The 19,819-nt window shown below is 34.9% G+C and overlaps 1 protein-coding gene across 1 annotated transcript in view; it reads left to right on the plus strand.

The window, feature by feature from the left end:
- The window catches only part of LOC150088287 (cubilin-like), a 1,623,406-nt gene that overhangs the window by 260,204 nt on the left and 1,343,383 nt on the right, over nt 1-19,819 (plus strand). The window lies entirely within an intron of this gene.

Below are 19,819 nucleotides of genomic sequence, written 5' to 3' on the forward strand. Positions count from 1 at the left end.
CCAAGTATGTCGATGATACAAAGGTTGACAGGGTTGTTAATGACAGTGTGCTACTGCAATAGGATCTAGAAAAGTTGGGCAGATGGGCTGAGAAGTGTCAACTGAAGTCTAACATCGACAAATGCAAAGTACTGCATATGTGTCGAAGTAACCCCCAGAGAAACGTACCAACTGTGTGGTACTACACTTAGGGTGATAGAAAATATAAAGCACCTGGGAGTAATTTGCAGTCAGATATGAAGTTTTCTGAGCAATGCAGACAGGCTGCCAGAGCAGGTCATGGGGTATTGTCAATGACATACAGGAATTTTGCTAGTAGGGAAAAGGAGCTGATTATCCATTTGTATAAGGCAGTGGTCATACCATGTCTTGAGTGCTGCACAGGTCTTGTGGCCTCATTTTAGGAAGGCTGTAGAGTTGCTTGGGTGAGTACAGAGAAGGGCAACAAGATTGGTGAAGGAAATGAAGGGGTTCTCTTACCAAGGAAGGCTTAAGTTCTGAAAATTTCAGCATCTGGAGACTAGGCACCTGCAAGGTGATCTGGCTCAATTCTGATGGGATTCTTCCTCTTGCTCAGATTAAAAATCTGAGTGGACATTCAAGTTATGAAAGACAGTTGTAGAATAGATGTACAGAAATTTGCCTTTAGCCAGTGCATTGTTGATTGCTGAAACGAACTTCTATCTGTCGTGGAAGTTGAAAGCTTAAATAAATTCAAGGAGGAACTGGACAAACTTTTAGAGGGAATGGATGTGTGAATTTTTTTTTTTTTTTTGGCCAATGCTACATACGCTCATACCCAGGGGTGCACAAGAGTGTGCAAAAATTTATACGGGGCTCCCTTTAATTAAAATCATCAGAAAATAATATTCTAAAATGTAACATAATTTCTCTCTAAATCAACCCAAAATTATCACTATTAATTTTATAATTCATATCAATCCCACATTAGGAAAAGTAAAAATAAACCACACACAAAGAATTAAATAGCTAGCATCTCTTTTATTTGCGATGCTGGCTATTTAAAAAAAATTAACTTAGTAGGTTATTTAAAAAAATAACCTACTTTAGTTGCTGTTCCTGATATTCTTATTATTGGCATTCTGGCACCTGTGGTGCACTGCCACATTGCACACATGGATGGCACGCTCCTGCTCATACCCTGGGTTTCTTGCATCTCATGCCTCTACTATTACTACTGCTACTACTATTATCTCAAATACTACAACAACAGCAGCTGTTTTGTCTCTCTCTCTCTCTCTCTCTCTGTATAAATCGCACATACTCCCTACCATGGAAATATTGTTTCCACATATGGGGTGGTGCCCCAAAACCTCTATCTCTAGGCTTCTAGGGTCCATTCAAAAGAGAATTAGTTACCCGTCTATAACAAATTTCTCCCCTCCCTGTCTCATAGACATTTTGTTTCTTCTATTTGCCTTTTCTGTAGATACTTCTATGGGTACTTTTCTTCTGAATTGGCTTCTATAATTTCCGCTCTCTCTTATTACTTTAACTTCTGTTTCCTGGAAAAGCCTCCTTTCATGCATATTTCCCGAAAATTATAATATATATAAATTGAAGTCTAATGTTGACCTGGTTTCTCTTACATTTTTCTCACATTATTATTATTATTAGCCATATGGTGCAAGGAAGCCTGAGGCTTATGCTGCACCAGTCAAAAAAAAAAAAAAAAAGAAATTCTGAACTACCCCGAGAGAGAGAGAGAGAGATAAAAGGGAATCACCAAGGAAGAGAAGAATAATGATATCCAGCCAGGATCCTGGGTGTGTCAAGCCCATACTCACCAGATGTGAGCCCCTGCAAGATACTAAGAACTGAAGGTTCTTAGTATCTTGCAGGGTCTAATACTTATAAAAAAAAAAAAAAAAAAAAAAAACTATTAAATTTATTGATTTTCTTGAATTCAATCATGACCCAGGGGCTCACATCTGGTGAGTATGGGCTTGGCACACCCAAGCCCATACTCACCAGGGTCCTGAGCTGGATGTCATCATTCTTCTCTTCTTTGGTGATTACCTTCTGCTTCTACTTCTGACTCTTGTTCTCTCTGTCTAGGTAACTCACAATTTTTTTTTTTTTTTTTTGGCTGGTGCAGCAAAAGCCTCAGGCTTCCCTGTACCATATGGCTAATGATAATAATAATAATGACAACAGAGTTGATAAATATTATATGCAAGCTATGGAATTAAAGATGCCTCCAGGCATCTTTAATTCCTTAGCTTGTGAATAATATTCCTTAACTTTAACTATACTTAGAGTTAATTTCTTAGCCTAAGGCTAAGAAATTAACTCTAAGTAAAGTTAAAGCTAAGGAATAAAGCTATAGTTAACTATACTTGTAGGCACAGTTGCAAAACGTTTCTACAAAAAAAGATCTCACTGTGTTAGAACTTGATGGCTATGACACTATGGGATCAGTTTGCCCTATTTTTTTCTAAAACAGATTAAGTGAAACAGAACTGATGAAGCCCACTGTTTGCAAAAAAAATTGTCAGATCACTTTACCACAACTGGGCCTAAGTAATGTATAAAATCATGCACTGGAACTGTAGCGGCTTGCTTAACAGCTCCAGTGAATGGAAGTTTCTAATTGCTCATATAAATCTAAACTGGCTGTATGCCTCTAGGAAATTTTTCTGCAATATTCCCCTTCCCTGAAATTTTCAAATCATACTCTCTATAGGCAAAGCTGAGCTATGTAGTCCTCTGTTCGGGGAGGAGTGGTAATCCTCATTAAATCTAGCTTTCCTTCAGGGACATCACATTACAAACATCTTTAGAAGTTGTTGCAATTTGTGTTTTTATAGGAATATTGCTGACCCTTGCATCAATTTATGTTCCACCATCATATTCTTGCTCCCAAACAGAACTTGATAATCTTCTGTTTTATTGCACAACTTCCACCTCCTGTTTGTTTTTGTTAAGATTTTGAAAGGTTATTATCCATTATGGGACAACTAATTGAAGAATTCCTTGATGATCACATGCTGAAGTCAAACACGAGCTCCCCAACGCATATTTATTTGCTACCTACAGATCTTAAATCTGCAGTAGACTTTACCATCTGTTCCCCATCTCTATTCCCAAACATGGATCTGTCAGTATTGAATGATCCATTGCACAGTGATCACTTCCCTATCATCTGTTTGATTCGGAATCAGGTATCTCCAGTCCTTGAATAGTGTACCACCTAGAATTTTAACATGGTCGACTGCCACAATTACTTGACTCATATTCTTTTTGTCAGGCACTATGTCCAGTCATATACTAATGCAATAGATACCTCCATTCTGAAATCATACCTCTGCAAGCATATACATTTTTGGAACAATTGGTGGAACAATTTTTTGGAACAGTTGGTTTCATTTCTCAAAATTTCAAAATGAGAAACCAAAACAGTTGGTTTCTCATTTTGTATCAGCATACTATGCTGATACAAAATGAGAGAAAAACCCTGCTTGTAACCTTTTCCAAAGGTTCCCATCTGCCACCAACCTGATAGCTTATAAATAACTGAAAAGTCTTTGTTTGACAATTAGATGGAAAGTCGTACATTAACTATTAGATTGTGTTTACCTCATCAATTACTAAAATATTGACCCAGGAAATTACCTGTAAAAAATACATTCACTAAATGGGAAATTGCTACCACACCTTCTCCAGTATTTCAATTTAGTGTATGTGGTACTTCCTCTCAAATTGAAATTGCAAATTCTCTAGCAGCCTCCTTCTCTGCTATCTTTGCCTTTGCCTCTCCCCCTCAGCCACCCCTTTATCCACAGCAGCAATTTGCCTCCAATGTCACACTGCTCTGACTTATATATGTCTTCAATTCAATGCATCAGATTGTATGTGGAAAAGTATAAAGCACCTCTCTTTAAAAATGCACAAGTCAGTCTCTTAAATATGGAAGCACAACACAAACACTGCATTTTTTACTTACTGCAAAGACTTCCAGATTGGGGATTATTAAAAAGAAAAAAAAAAAAAAGGAGAAAGATATACAGGCAGTGGCATAGGAATGCCTTGGCAGGTGCCAAGGGTGTCGACAGGAGAAGGTCGCCACTGACAAGCCACATCAGTACAGTGCCAAGCTATTTCTACACCCGATTCTAGCTGACGAAATGGCACCCCTCTATGATGCCGAATCAAGATGACAGCACAGGGAGGGTGAGAATTAATTTTCACATGGCGATTCAAGCCTGCCTGCATCCTTATATCTGAGTACATACTGCATAGTATCATAGATCTATTTGCTGTCCAGAATGTAACTGAAGGGATCAATCAGGCGATTGCTTCATCAACGCGTGCTCGAATGCACAGTAGTTTGCAATTCACTCATTGTGTACAAACTGAATAAGTTATAAGTTATAGTGTTTTTGTGATTGCTATATAAACAGGTAATCGTGAATATTGTGATTTATAATTTAAATAAAACAAAGGGCAAATTGATTTTAGACATGCCACCAAAGAAAAAAAAAAAGTGGACATCGGTACTGCATAGAAAGACTGCATAAAGAGGAAATTAGAAAAAAAAAAATTCCACTAGTTTACAAAACTGGCTTACAATAAGCCACTCCAAACATGAAAGTGACAAAGAAAATGAACATGATTCGAATAAAGATGAAGCAAATGATGATGCCACTGAAATGGAAGTCCAAGAAAAAGCTCAAACAGTTGAAGTTATTTTAAAAGAATTAGAAAGTGTGGACCAACAGTTGGGAGAATAAAATGATGGAAGCAATAATATTAACATGGAACATGTAAGTCTGAATTTTAATGATCCGACCACATGGAACTTTAATACCAACAAAAACAGATCTCTTATGGTGCAACACGGTCCCGAACATAGTCTTAAATAAGTATCATATCACTAATGACAGATGTTTCAATAATTCATGGAAATACAAAAATGAAGGTATAGAAAAAAAATAATAAAAAGTGGAGGAAATGGTTATTTTATTGCAAAAACAAAGATGCAATATTTTCTGTGCCTCTTATTTGTATCTGGCACAAATAATGTTCCATTCTGCAACTCAGATGGATTTAAGGATTGGAAACATCTAAATCGAAACATTCTTTTAAATGATAATTCATTACAATAACACATAAACAATTTCACAAAATGAAAATTATTAGAAAAGGGTCTTCAAAAAGGTGAACTAATTGATGACGCTGCACAAGCAGCACTAAGAAACAAAATTTCGAAATGGCATCATATATTGAAAATAATATTGAAATGTATGTTGTTCTGTGCTGAAAATAATTTGGCATTTCGTGGAAATGCTAGTAACATCGATACAGAAGAAAAAAATTGTGGCGTATTTTTAAACTTGATAAAATTTTTCAGCCTTTTTTGACGTTGGCATGAAAAATGCTCTGGAATTGCATATTAAACACTACACTAATTATTTATCGCCAGAAATTCAGAATGAATTTATTAATTTGTTAGAAACAAAAGTACGAAGTGAAATAATTTAAAATAACTAAATACAACAAGGTATAATATGTTAAGAGTAAGAGTTTTATATCTATATAATATCGGTGTGGATACACCATAGATAACTCTTAATAAATAACTACGATAGTAGTGTGGGAGGCATCATTTCAACTGTATCTCATATTGTGCTCAATGATAGGCCAATGATAGCTTTGAAATGGTGCCGTTTCACTTCCATTAAACAACAGATGACTGCTTGTCGGGATAAAGAAGGCAGAGCCTATTGTCTTAATGTTTAATACACCTTGGTCTGCCCACTGGCTATGGATACACAGAAAGAAGTTGACCAGCTCGACTTCTCGGTATGTGGAACAGGTAGTCAGATAGGTTTTAAGGGTCCCACTGAGTTGCAGATGGTAATCTCTTTATTTTTTAATTCAGGTGTAACAACAGCACCATTGCTTTCTTGAAGGCCATGGGGGCGAATGATGTGTACCCAGTTAAGTCTCATAATGCAGTCGTTATATGGAAAATTTTCTTTGTAATTCTATTTAGCGAATTCTAAAAAAATTCAAATAATAAAAAAATTCTAAAAAAAAAAAGAAAATGTTTATCTCCAAATAGAAAAATTCACTATAAAGAAGTTTGTTAAACAGAGGTCCGACTGTACTTATTATTTATTATGATTTTACCAATTATCGAAAAAAGGTGTGTAGCCATGAATTTGCCAAGAGTGCCGAAAACCTAATTCGACTTTATGTAAGTTTTTGCCATCTGGTGCAAACTTAAAAAAATCGTGGAAACATATTTTGCATCCTGTAGGAATAAATGGAGGTATTGTGAAAATATCATAATGTGAACCCAATAACCCATTTTTTTTTTTTTGGTAATTCCTTCCAAGACCTTGGAAGTTGCAATTTTTGCTAAATAACAGCTATTTATCTCTCTACAAGATAATTTTTATAATGGAAATTGCACTACACTTTTATCATTATATTTTGAACGCCTTTGTGATATTTGCCTAAAGCACATTTCTGGAGGTTATGACCATAAAGCAATAAAAACAATTTACACTTTTCAGTTTATTGGGCTTTTCTGTTACTACAATCTATTATAAATGAGTAGTACACTCGATCTTATTGCATTTGCGATTATACCGATAACTGGAAGTGTGTGGGTTTTTACGTTATTATGGTGAAATGTGTTTTCCCTTCACTGAGATCTTCAGTCGTATAAGAAACATAAATAAATTTTCAGAATCTTCTCTTGATTCCTATTTTTTATTACAATGATGAAAGGAAAGCGACCAATGGAAAGTGTAAGTGGTAAAAGTGCTAGGAAACGAAACAAAATTGATTTATAAATGAAGATGAAAATGATTAAGAAGGTCCTATTTCCTTGTGAAATAGGACAAAGTTTGCATGGGAATTAGGTCTTGCTGCTTCAACAGTGAATACTATTTTAAAGGACAATGCATATAAAAGAACTTGATAATAGAGAGCTATTAAGTGCTTCCAACCAACTCTCCTGTTTTTTTTTTTTTTTTGAAGGTCTAAACTGCTTAATAAATATGGACCTATTATTTTATTTATTTATTTTTTCTTTTCTTTTCCAACCAACTCTCCAACAGGAGAGTTGGTTGAAAAGAAGCTTCCTATATCAAAAATAAAGGTAATCCTTGTTGATTCATAATATAAAAGAACATATTAAAGGATCAACAGTGATCACTAAACAACTTTCAGTTGCTATATCGGAGATGGAAAAGCTATTAATAATGAGGATGCAAAATTAGGTTCAGAAGTGAGTGTCCCTGAGGTGTTTGTACTGACACTTATCTTAATCTTTTTATTGTACATTTTGAAGCACACTTTTCCAATTTTTCCTGTGCATGAGATAAAAAAATTGATTAAATAATTCTATTTATATGTTCATTAAACACTTCAATAAAATTTTTTGCTTCAATAAAATTTAGCATGCATAGTTGAGAGTGCTGCATAAGCATTTAGGGAAATTCTAACATGTAATTTTCGACTTACTCAGAGTTCTGTGATATGCAACCCTTACCTAAGCTGTTGAGTGACGGCATGTAATACAAAACAATTTGTCATACTTTTGGAACAATGCAACTTAGAAATGACACAAACCAACCAACTAAATTATTGACTTATAAATATTAATAAAAATGTTATTAATATTTATAAATCAATAATAATTTACTAGTTGCTTCGTCCCCTGCTCGCCAACACCCGCATATGCTTTTCTATGTAAAATTTAGAGGTGTAATGGAGTAAGACAAATCTTTTCTATGTAAAAAACACACCTGTCAAAACGCACTGAGTGAAATCTAATCGGGGAATGACCTATGTAATTATTTACCTGTATTTACATAAATCATTTAAGAAAAGGCCTTTTGCTTTGGGTTTCATAATGCATGATGAATATTGTTACATCTGAAAGAGCAGGACTAAAATATTTAACTAAAATATTTAGAAACTATACAAATATTTAACTAAAATATTTAGAAACTATACAAATATTTAACTAAAATATTTAGAAACTATACAAATATTTAACTAAAATATTTAGAAACTATACAAATATTTAAAATATTTACAAACTATACAAGTATTTAAAATATTTACAAAATACTAACTATTTACAAATATACAAACTATATCAGGACGATGGGTCCCTTCATTAGCAGGCACCTCCGTAGCCAGGTGAGAAGGAGCAGCAGTGCGTAGCACACGCTTCTTGAATAGACCGGGGTTCAAGCCCGTCACCACCAAATACGGATAATGCAGAAAGGTCAGGGAATAACCACCGCATATTCCTGGAGCAATATGGCATTAGTTGCTAATGCTCCTAAAAAACAAATAACAAACAAACTCCCCTTCATTAGCTGACATTAATATACAAAAAATGTAACAATGGAACATGGGTGTAGTCATGTAACAATGGAACATGGGTGTGACCAGTGGTTTTCAATTGGGGTGCCACAGCACCCCGGTTGAAAACAACAACATTCCAGGGGTGCCACGTAATTTGGGTTTAAGTTACTTAAACTTATTATTATTTTTTAATTTATATCTTTATTTCATTATAAAAAGGTGTACAGTATCATTTTAATTTTGTGGTGATCTATAATTGATGTTTACTTAGTACCTCTATATAAAGAATATAAAGAATAAAATTATTATATGCTATATATATATATAATTTGCATTATGAAATGTAATTTTTATAATTATATTATTGTAATAAATAAATATATATATATATATATATATGTTGGGTTCCTATTAAAGCTTGTGATTTAAATTCTGGTAAATTGTATATGATTATTTCTTTATCACATGCTACGTTAATGCTATTGTCATGTGGCAATTTGACATTATACGTGCATGAAATAATACTGGTCAATTGATTTAATGCTTCAGTATTGATCGATTTAATCTGTTTTCTGGTATTTATTTATTAATGTTATTTATTTGTTTATAAGTATTTAAGTGTATATGGAACAGGTTAACAAGTCAGCATATGTGGGCTAACTTTAGCCTGGGGGCCTCTAAATATAATGGTAATAATAAATGAAGTTAAAAAAATATATATATATATATACTAATGGTATTAAGCAATGCAAATTTCAGTAAAATTTTTTTTTTTAGGTAAAACATCAAATAACATCCTTTCACCTGGTCATCTATCTGCTACTTCATCGGGAGCTTTGAACGGATCGATAGCCAGACTAAAGGAATGTCTCATACCTACCCATTTCTGTTATCCCTTTATCAGTTTTGCCAATTATTGATTTTGCACTTAATTTAATTTAATTTTGATTTACTTTTATTTAATTTTAAATTAAAATTTAATTATAAATTTAAATTTTAAACAAATTTCTATTCAATTTAATTTAAATTTAAATTTTTCAATCATAGAGTCGGAAGCAGCAAACTGGTATAGGTGATACAAAGCCCAATGGGTAAGTATCTGAATAAACGAGAAAGGTTTTTACTTACTGCTACTTGTCCTGTGGTGATCTGTCAGAAAGGGGGTTATTCCCGCTTTCTGTTTGTTTTATTGACTGATCGGTTGTTACTGCGCAGTCGCGCCTATTATGTGTTATGGTGTGATGTCGATATTGCTGTAGGGCAGTATATTTTGCAAGTCATTAGAGGGTTTATTTTTACGTTTGTTGGGGGGGGGACCTTCCGAGTTGAAATGATGCATTTTTATATATACAAGTATGTGGTGATTATTGATAAAGATGATGTTTTGCTGAAAAGGATGATGTTCATATATGTTATTTACATGAAATTGTTTTGCTATCCCTTGGACTGGGCCAGTATAGCTTTTCTAAGACATAACGACCCGTATTGTCCAAGGGGAACCAGCTATTTACATATTTACAGCCTTCTTCTAAGTGAATTTTTACCGTGTGCCTCCTTGTGTTATTTTGCATAAGGGTGTTTGTTTATAATGCTACTGGTGGTATATTTCCGTTATTTATGCTGTTTGGCTTGGTTTTCCTAAGTTTTCTAATTTTTACAATTTTTAGAGGGGTGGGTTAGTTTAGAATGTCGGATTGTAGTGCGGTCAGAAAACGAGCCTCTTCTGAGCGCAGTAAATCCGGGTATCAAATTGGGGAGTATTTATCTTGCATTGTAATTTAGACAACTTAGTGGTGGTAAGTTACTGATGGTTTAAAGATATTTTCAATAATTTTATATGGACTGATGTTCGGTTGGTGTATTTTGATGTTCGTATGTATGGCCACTTTAATATGATGTCTGCTGTAGTCGGTAGCTATATTGTTTTTGATGAGGATTTTTAAGAGTTTTTTTTAATTGCATCCATTGCATTATCTGTATTATTGCATATGTTTAGTAATCTGATTGATTGGTTTCTAATGGTGTTTCCTTGGATGTGTTTAGCAATGTTGCTATCCCAGTGGATGAGCTTTATTGCTGGGAAGCTGAAGTAGTGTCTTTTCTCGTAGTGTTTAGTATTGATATTGTCTTTGGTGATACTGATTTGGCTGTCGAGATAATATGCTTGTAGGTTGCTACTCGGGTTGGTACATTCGATGTTTAGGTCTGTGGGATAGATTTCCTGGGCTAATGTTTCGAAGTTGTCGTAGTTGATGGCTAGGACGTCATTGATATATCTATAGAAGTTGATTTCTTCTTGGATGTTGCTTTCGAAGTAGTGTAGGTAAAGGTTGTCTATTGCGCAGGAGCAGCAAGATCCCATGGCTATCCCTCTAGTCTGATCTTGCTGCTCCTGCGCAATAGCCAACCTTTACCTACACTACTTCGAAAGCAACATCCAAGAAGAAATCAACTTCTATAGATATATCGAAGGCATCCTAGTCATCAACTACGACAACTTCGAAACATTAGCCCAGGAAATCTATCCCACAGACCTAAACATCGAATGTACCAACCCGAGTAGCAACCTACAAGCATATTATCTCGACAGCCAAATCAGTATCACCAAAGACAATATCAATACTAAACACTACGAGAAAAGACACTACACTACTGACACTATGCTGCTGCAACAGGATCTGGAAAGGTTGAGCAGATGGGCTGAGAGGTGGCAAATGAAGTTTAACATTGACAAATGTAAAGTACTACACATGGGAAACAGCAACCCCAGAGCAACGTATCAACTCTGTGGTACTACACTGACAGTGGTAGAGAATGAAAGGGACTTGGGGGTGGTTGTGCAGGCAGATATGAAGTTCTCTGAGCAGTGCAGATGGGCTGCAAGAGTAGCTCATGGAGTATTGTCAATGATATACAGGAATTTTTCCAGCAGGGATAAGGAGGTGATTATTCCATTGTATAAGGCAATGGTCAGGCCACACCTAGAGTACTGTATACAGGTCTGGAGGCCTCATTTCAAGAAGGATGTAGAGCTGCTGGAACAAGTACAGAGAAGGGCAACAAGATTAGTGAATGGAACAAAGGGGTGCTCTTACGAAGAAAGGCTTAAGTTTTGCAAATTACAGTGTCTGGAGACTAGGCACCAGCGAGGTGATCTGATAGAGGTGTATAAAGCCTTGAATGGTTTAAGCATGCTCAATGCTGATGGGATTCTTCCTCTAGCTCAGAAAAATCACCTGAGAGGGCATAAATTCAAATTGAAGAAAGACAGATGTAGGATAGACGTGCGGAAATTTGCCTTTAGCCAGCGGGTGGTTGGTTGGTGGAACAGACTGCAATCCCTTGTGGTGGAGGTTGTTAGCCTAAATAAGTTTAAGGCTCAGCTGGACAGGTATTTTGAACGAACAGAGGGGTGAAGTGGAAGTGGGTTTTTTTTTTTTGGCTGATGCTGCATAAGCTTGCTTTCTTGCATCAAATGCCTCTACTAATGCTAATGCTAATGCTAACTTCAGCTTCCCAGCAATAAAGCCCATCCACTGGGATAGCAACATTGCTAAACACATCCAAGGAAATACCATTAGAAACCAATCAATCAGATTACTAAACATATGCAATAATACAGATAATGCAATGGATGCAATTAAAAAAACTCTTAAAAATCCTCATCAAAAACAATATAGCTACCGACTACAGCAGACATCATATTAAAGTGGCCATACATATGAACATCAAAATGCACCAACCGAACATCAGTCCATATAAAATTATTGAAAACATCTTTAAACCATCAGTAACTTACCACCACTAAGTTGTCTAAATTACAATGCAAGATAAATACTCCCCAATTTGATACCCAGATTTACTGTGCTCAGAAGAGGCTTATTTTCTGACCGCACTACAATCCGACATTCTAAACTAACCCACCCCTCTAAAAATTGTAAAAATTAGAAAACTTAGGAAAACCAAGATAGACAGCATAAATAACGGAAATATACCACCAGTAGCATTATAAACAAACACCCTTATGCAAAATAACACAAGGAGACACATGGTAAAAATTCACTTAGAAGGAGGCTGTAAATAGCTATCCCCCTTGCAATACAGGTCATTATGCCTTAGAAAAACTATACCGACCCAGTCAAAGGGATAGCAAAACAATTTCATGTAAATAACGTATATGAATATCATACTTTCATCATAACATCATCCTTTTCAGCAAAACATCATCTTTATCAATAACACCACGTATTTTCCAATACTTGTATATATAAAAATGCATCATTTCAACTCAGAAGGTTTCCCCCCGACCTCAACCCCCCCAACAAACGTAAAAATAAACCCTCTAATGACTTGCAAAATATATTACCCTACAGCAATATCGACATCACACCATAACACACAATAGACACGACTGTGCAGTAAAAACCGATCAGCCAATAAAACAAACAGAAAACGGGAATAACGCCGTTTCAGACAGTTCACCACAGGACAAGTAGCAGTAAGTAAAAACCTTTCTCGTTTATTCAGATACTTACCCGTTGGGCTTTGTATCACCTATACCAATTTGCTGCTTCCGACTCTATGATTGAAAATTTTTAATTTAAATTAAATTGAATTTAAAAAATTTAATTTTAATTTATAATTAAATTTTTATTTAAAATTAAATTAAAAATTAAATTAAAGTAAATCAAAATTAAATTAAGTGCAAAATCAATAATTGGCAAAACTGATAAAGGGATAACAGAAACGGGTAGGTATGAGACATTCCTTTAGTCTGGCTATCGATCCGCTCAAATCCCCCGATGAAGTAGCAAATAGATTACTAGGTGAAAGAATATTATTTAACGTTATTTGATGTTTTACCTATAAAAATTTTACTTAAATTTACATTACTTAATACCATTAGTATATATATATTTTAAACTTCATTTGTTGTTACCATTACATTTACAGGCCCCCCAGGCTAAAGTTAGCCCACATATGCTAACTTGTTAACCTGTTCCATATACACTTAAATACCTATAAACAAATAAATAACATTAATAAATAAATACCAGGAAATAGATTAAATCGACCAATATTGAAGCATTAAATCAATTGAGCAGTATATATATATTATAGCTTGGACACAGCATGGTTTTGTTAAGGGAAAGTCTTGCCTGACCAATTTGATTGGATATTATGATGCAGTCATAAAAGAACTGGATGCAGGGAATAACTTTGATATTATATACTTGGATCTTAGAAAGGCTTTTGATACTGTTGCACATGGAAGACTGCTGCACAAATTGGAGCAGTGTGGCATTGAGGCAAATTTCTGCTATGGATAAAGGGATGGTTGAGGGGGAGGAGACAGAGAGTGGTAATCAATGGACGCTGCTCATCGTGGACTAATGTTATTAGTGGAGTCCCTCGGGGTTCAGTGTTGGGTCCATTGTTGTTTTCTGTATTTATAAATGATATTGATGATGGTATATCAAGCTTAATGTCCAAGTTTGCAGACAATACAAAGGTTGGCAGGGTTGTTAAGGACACTACTGACAGTATGCTGCTGCAACAGGATCTGGAAAGGTTGAGCAGATGGGCTGAGAGATGGCAAATGAAGTTTAACATTGACCAATGTAAAGTACTACATATGGGAAATAGTAACCCCGGGGTAACATATCAACTCTGTGGTACTACACTGACAGTGGTAGAGAATGAAAAGGACCTGGGGTAATTGTGCAGGCAAATATGAAGTTTTCTCAGCAGTGCAGATGGTCTGCAAGAGTAGCTCATGGTGTCTTGTCAATGTTATACAGGAATTTTTCTAGCAGGAATGAGGAGTTCATTATTCTCTTGTATAAGGCAATGGTCTGGTCACACCTTGAATACTGTATACAGGTCTGGAGGCCTCATTTCAAGAAGGATGTACAGCTGCTGGAACGAGGACAGAGAAGGGCAACAATATTAGTGAATGGAACAAACGGTTGCTCTTACGAAGAAAGACTTAAGTTTTGCAAATTACAGTGTCTGGAGACTAGGCACTGGCAAGGTGATCTGATAGAGGTGTATAAAGCCTTGAATGGTTTGAGCATGCTCAATGCTGATAGGGTTCTTCCTCTTGCTCAGAATAATCACCTGAGAGGGCATAAATTCAAATTGAGGAAAGACAGATGCAGGATAGGTGTGCGGAAGTTTGCCTTTAGCCAGCAGGTAGTTGGTTGGTGGAACAGACTTCCATCCCTTATTGTGGAAGTTGATAGCCTAAATAAATTTAATTCTCAGCTGGACAGGTATTTCGAATGAACGGAGGGGTGAAATGGGAGTGGTTCTCTTTTTTTTTTTTTTTTTTCTTTTTGGCTGATGCTGCATAAGCTTGCTTTCTTGCATCACATGCTAATGATATATATATATATATATATATATATATTAAGAAAATTGAGTAGGGGTGCCACAAAATAAAATAAATTACTTAGGAGTGCTGTTATTAAAAAAAGGTTGAAAACCACTGTATTAGACAGTGAAGCACATGCACAAGGTTGGTGAATGTTTTGGAAGCAGTTGTCTTGCAGTGCGAAAAAAAAAGGTTTTCATGTATCCCTCATACATACTTTACATTGTCAACAGCAAGTGTCTAGTTCTGCCCAGTAATCCATTTGTGTGCCTTCCATTTAATATTCACCAACATCCTGCATGTGCTTCAATGTCTAATACATGACTACGCCCTTCGTTATTTCATATACCATTGTAATGGTTTTGTATATTAATGTCAGCTAATGAAGGGACCCATCATCCCAATGTAGTAGAGGTATGATTGTAAATAGTTTAGTATTTTGTAAATATTTTAGTTGTTTGTAAATATTTAATTGAGGTGTATAAAGTCTTGAATGGTTTGAGCATGCTCAATGCCGTTGTAATTCTTCCTCTTGCTCAGAATAATTATTTGAGAGGGCATAAATTCAAATTGAGGAAAGACAGATATAGGATAGATGTGTGAAAGTTTGCCTTTAGCCAGCGGATGGCTGGTTGGTTGGTGGAAAAGACTTCCATCCTTTGTTGTGGAAGTTGATAGCCTAAATAAATTTAAGGCTGAGCTGGACAGGTACTTGGAACGAATGGAGGGGTGAAATGGGAGCGTGTTTTTTTTTTTTTGGCTGATGCTGCATAAGCTTGCTTTCTAGCATCATATACCTCTACTAATGCTAATGCTAATTTGTATAATAATACCATTATACTAGCATTATAATGCACTAATCGAAATCTAATCAGGAAATGACTTATGTTATTAATTACCTGACCTTTGCATTTGTAGTGATGCAATTGCCCCACCCTCTTTTCCCATTGGCTCGAATAAATATTACTAGTTGGAAAACTTTTTTAATGTATAGATAGATATAGTTATTTATATATGTATTAATAATTTATGAATTAAAAATTATGATTTTTATAAAAATTTATAAAATATTTGTGTTGTAACAAAATTATATCAGTAGAAATGGCAACATATTACTAGCTGTAATTGAAAACAGTATAGTGATATATACAGCAATACCCTGCATAGCACTGATAATTGGTACCGAAACTGTTCCATGCTTTGTGAAATCGTGATGATTGCGGTATAATTATAATGTGTTTTAATTGAATGTGTACTAGAGAAACAGTCAAACAAATTATAATAAATCTATAAAAAAATTGCACTTGATAACCAATTAAAAGGAATTGAAATAAAAGAATAGTGCAAAAATTTTATTAATGAAAAGGTAACATCAGAAGAGATGAGAAAAAAGCTTTATTGTTCATTTAGGTACAACAGACTCTCGATTTATCTGGATTGGATTAACCGGGACACTTCAAGACTCCAAATTAAAAAAAAAAAAAAAAATCAACCAGAAACCATAAAATTCAAATAATAACTAGAATAGGTATGAACAGATGTTTTGCAAGTCATAAATAAGTGACAAGAAGTGCCGTTATAAGTGGTCATTGGGAGATTAAGGTGCCTATTATCTTGCAACCCCTCTGTCTTCACAACCACCGCTCAAAAAGAGACGAAATGTTTAGTTTGTTTTAGTGCGTCGCATTCATTGTTGTGTTTCGCACCGCCAAAAGACAAATTTTGTTTCGATATTTATGTCAGGGATGTCGAAAATGATGGGTAAACTCAAAAAGAGTTGCACTTTCAGTTAAACAAAGACTTGAAATTATTCAAAAGTTTGAAAATGGTGCATCCGTTAAATCTCTAATGAACCATTATAATGTTTTTGACCAAACCATACACGACATTGTAAAAAATAAAGGAAAGCTATTCAATTTAAAATCGACATCGCAAAAAATAAAGGGAAGCATCATATTGTACACACGAGTAGTACGTGGTAAGTTTTTTTATCTATCGCCATATTTTTCACGTAGGTTGCTGAACATTTTTCGATACAGTAAGTTCTCGACTTAAGCAACTATGGATTTATGTAAATTTGTTTTCACTCAATTTTTTTTTATTTTTTTTATTTTTAGGATTCTAAAATTTAAAACAAAAATAATAATAATAATAATAAGCAATCAATAATGATGATCACGGCATGCACAAATTGCACAAGTGAGATCAGAGTAACAAGCAAAAAAATAGGAAAAAAAAAAAAAAAGAGAAGATTCGTACAATTATTTATGACTGAAGATTTCAGTGAAGGGGACACACGTTTCACCATAATGACCTAAAAACTCACAGAATTCTAGCTATCGATATTATCGCAAATGCAAGGAGATCTAGTTTACTACCCGTTTATAATTAGATGCACTAACAGAAAAGCCCAATAAAACGGAAACAATAAAAAATGAATTGTTTTTTATTGTTTTTTGTTAACCTCCAGAAATGTGCTTTAGTAAAATGTGAGTTCGCGTGGGGCGATAATAAGTTTTCGCCTTAACCCTGTGTAGTTTTTTACAGAAAATTTCATTTTAACTGACTAAGATGGTGTGGACTAATAGAATACTAGGAAATCTATGAAGAAAAGGAAAGAAATTGAGTTGAATCAGAAAATTAAAATAATAAGGATGTATGAAAATGGTGAAACATTAACAAGTATCGTGCTGAATTCAGATTTGTCAATAGTAATATAGTAGCAATATGTTACTAGTCATTCCCGAGTTACGTAAAACTCGACGAAGTAAGAAGTTCTGGAACGTATCTCTTATGTATGTCAGGAACTTCTGTATTTTTGGATTAACTGGGAAATCGATTATCCGGTATTTGTTTTTTACCATCTATCCTGGAAAATTGAGTCTACTGTATTTCAATAATGAAATATGATGTCGTTTCTTCTTTTTCTCTGCGTACAGGTCTTTGTAGCATCGAATCCCATCTTGCAAAACTTGCCGTATCTTGATGCTACGTTCAACATTTGGATCTCCATTCATAACCGACTCACAGGCCATGTTAACTCCCCGAAAAACTTTCCCCAATTCTTCTGTGGAAAATTCTTTTAATGCTACTTCAGTGTTATCCACTTCAGAATTGTTTTTCTCTTCTTCATATGCAGTATGCTCATCAATTTATATGAGGGTTGCGACATCTAAGTCATTTGCATTGTGTGTCAATGCAGTCTCGTACATTGACTGTGTCCAAAGTTTCAACCTGAATTCTTTTCCAATCTTCACAATGTCTTCGGTAATTGTCTGAACTTGTTCAAAACCAGTGAAATCATTTTCTAAATGGGGCAAAACATGCTGCCAAACAGAATGAATGTTGTCTGCAGTGATTTCTAGCCGAGATGCAGATATATTTTCGATCACATTCCTGATTATAATTTTTCCAAAATGTTTGTAAAGATGATGATCCCACTCCTGTTCAAGCTTCAGTCATTTGGGAAAAAGTTCGCTGCAGATAATACACCTTGATGCATGGGTTATAAGAGAGACCTTGTGTTAGGTAGAAGAAAGCATATTTTTATATTTTCATTGAGATTTCAGGTAGATGGCCTGGTGCATTGTCTAAAAGCAGCAAAATTTTGAACTCCATCCCTATCTTTGCAGTAATGTTCAACTGTCGGTCAAAAATAATTTGTGAACCATTCTGTCAACAGTTCTCTTTTAATCCATGCTTTCTTATTGGATCGCCAAATTACGGGCAATGTGCTTGTTATGCAACTCTTTAGAGCTCTTGGGTTTTCTACTCTGAACACAAGTAGAGGCTTAATTTAAAATCCCCAGATGAGTTTCCACCCAACAAAAGTGTTAAACAATCTTTTGATGCTTTATATCCAGGTTGGGCCTTTTCATTTTCAGCTAAAAAATTGGTGAAGGCATTTTTTCCCAAAACAGTGCAGTTTTGTAAATGTTAAAAATTTGTTCATCCTTGTAGCCACCTTCCTCAATGATGTCTTTCAATTCACTGGGAAATCTTGCAGTACCGTCTTTGTTTGCACTTGCACTTTCACCTGAGATATGAACATTGTGAAACTCAACATGGTTTTTAAATCGGAAAAACCAACCGTGACTGGCTGTAAATATTTATTTAGTCTCCTCTTCATTTTCTCCTTTTTCCTACAGTATGTTATAAAGGCTCATGTCTTTCACTTGAATGATGTTTAGACTCAAAAGAATTCTCCTTTGATTACAATCTTCTATCCATATCAATAAAAGACATTCTATATTAATCAATAGCGAACTTCTTTGCTTGGTTATCACTTTGGTCATGTAAGATTCTGTAGAAATTCCCTGCTCTTTATACTGATCCTTCTTTTGAATAATCGTTCACACTGATGCTTCATTCATTCCATTTTCGTGCACGGTTTTAGCATAGATGCGCCATCTTCATGGCACTTGATAATATCAAGTGTTTTTTCTAATATAAGCCATTTACGTTTATAGCTCTACTGCTTTCATTACTTTTCCTTTTTTGACTCATTGTTTCGTATTTAAAGTGGTAAAAAATAAATTGTGAAATAAAAAGTTTGAAAAGCTCTTATCTTGTCGTATCAGAATGGAACACTGAACACTGTTGCCGCTGGCTGCCTGAGGAGAGCTATTGGCACATGTGCATGTGAGACAATAGAGTTGGCACCACAGGATATATGCATGCGTACCTAGGCTACGACAATGCAGCATATATGTGGAGTACGTGTCTAGGCTATTGCTGTAAATTTTTGACTTAAACTTGGTCATAAAGTTTATTGCTTCCTCTGAAAACTAATAAATCTATTATAAGTTAAGGTACAAAAATATAAACAAACAGGAGCTTTCTGGGCGATGGAACATTATAGTCATAAAACAAACTTTGTGACTATTATGGAACCCAATACAAAGGCTTTGTCCCTGACTTAATCACAACTTAATTGAAAACCATGTTAGAGTGAAACCCATGCTGTTTGAAGCCATGCTAAGTGAGCTATTGCTGTATTTGTTTGTGTTTTATAACTGACTATTAAAAGAAATAAGGGGAATGGAAGAAATGATTGTCATTTCGTAAAGAAAATTTTACATTACTATT

Source organism: Mastigoproctus giganteus, chromosome 3, assembly GCF_048544385.1.
Source record: "Mastigoproctus giganteus isolate SK-2022 chromosome 3, ASM4854438v1, whole genome shotgun sequence".
In the NCBI taxonomy this organism is placed as follows: domain Eukaryota; kingdom Metazoa; phylum Arthropoda; class Arachnida; order Uropygi; family Thelyphonidae; genus Mastigoproctus; species Mastigoproctus giganteus.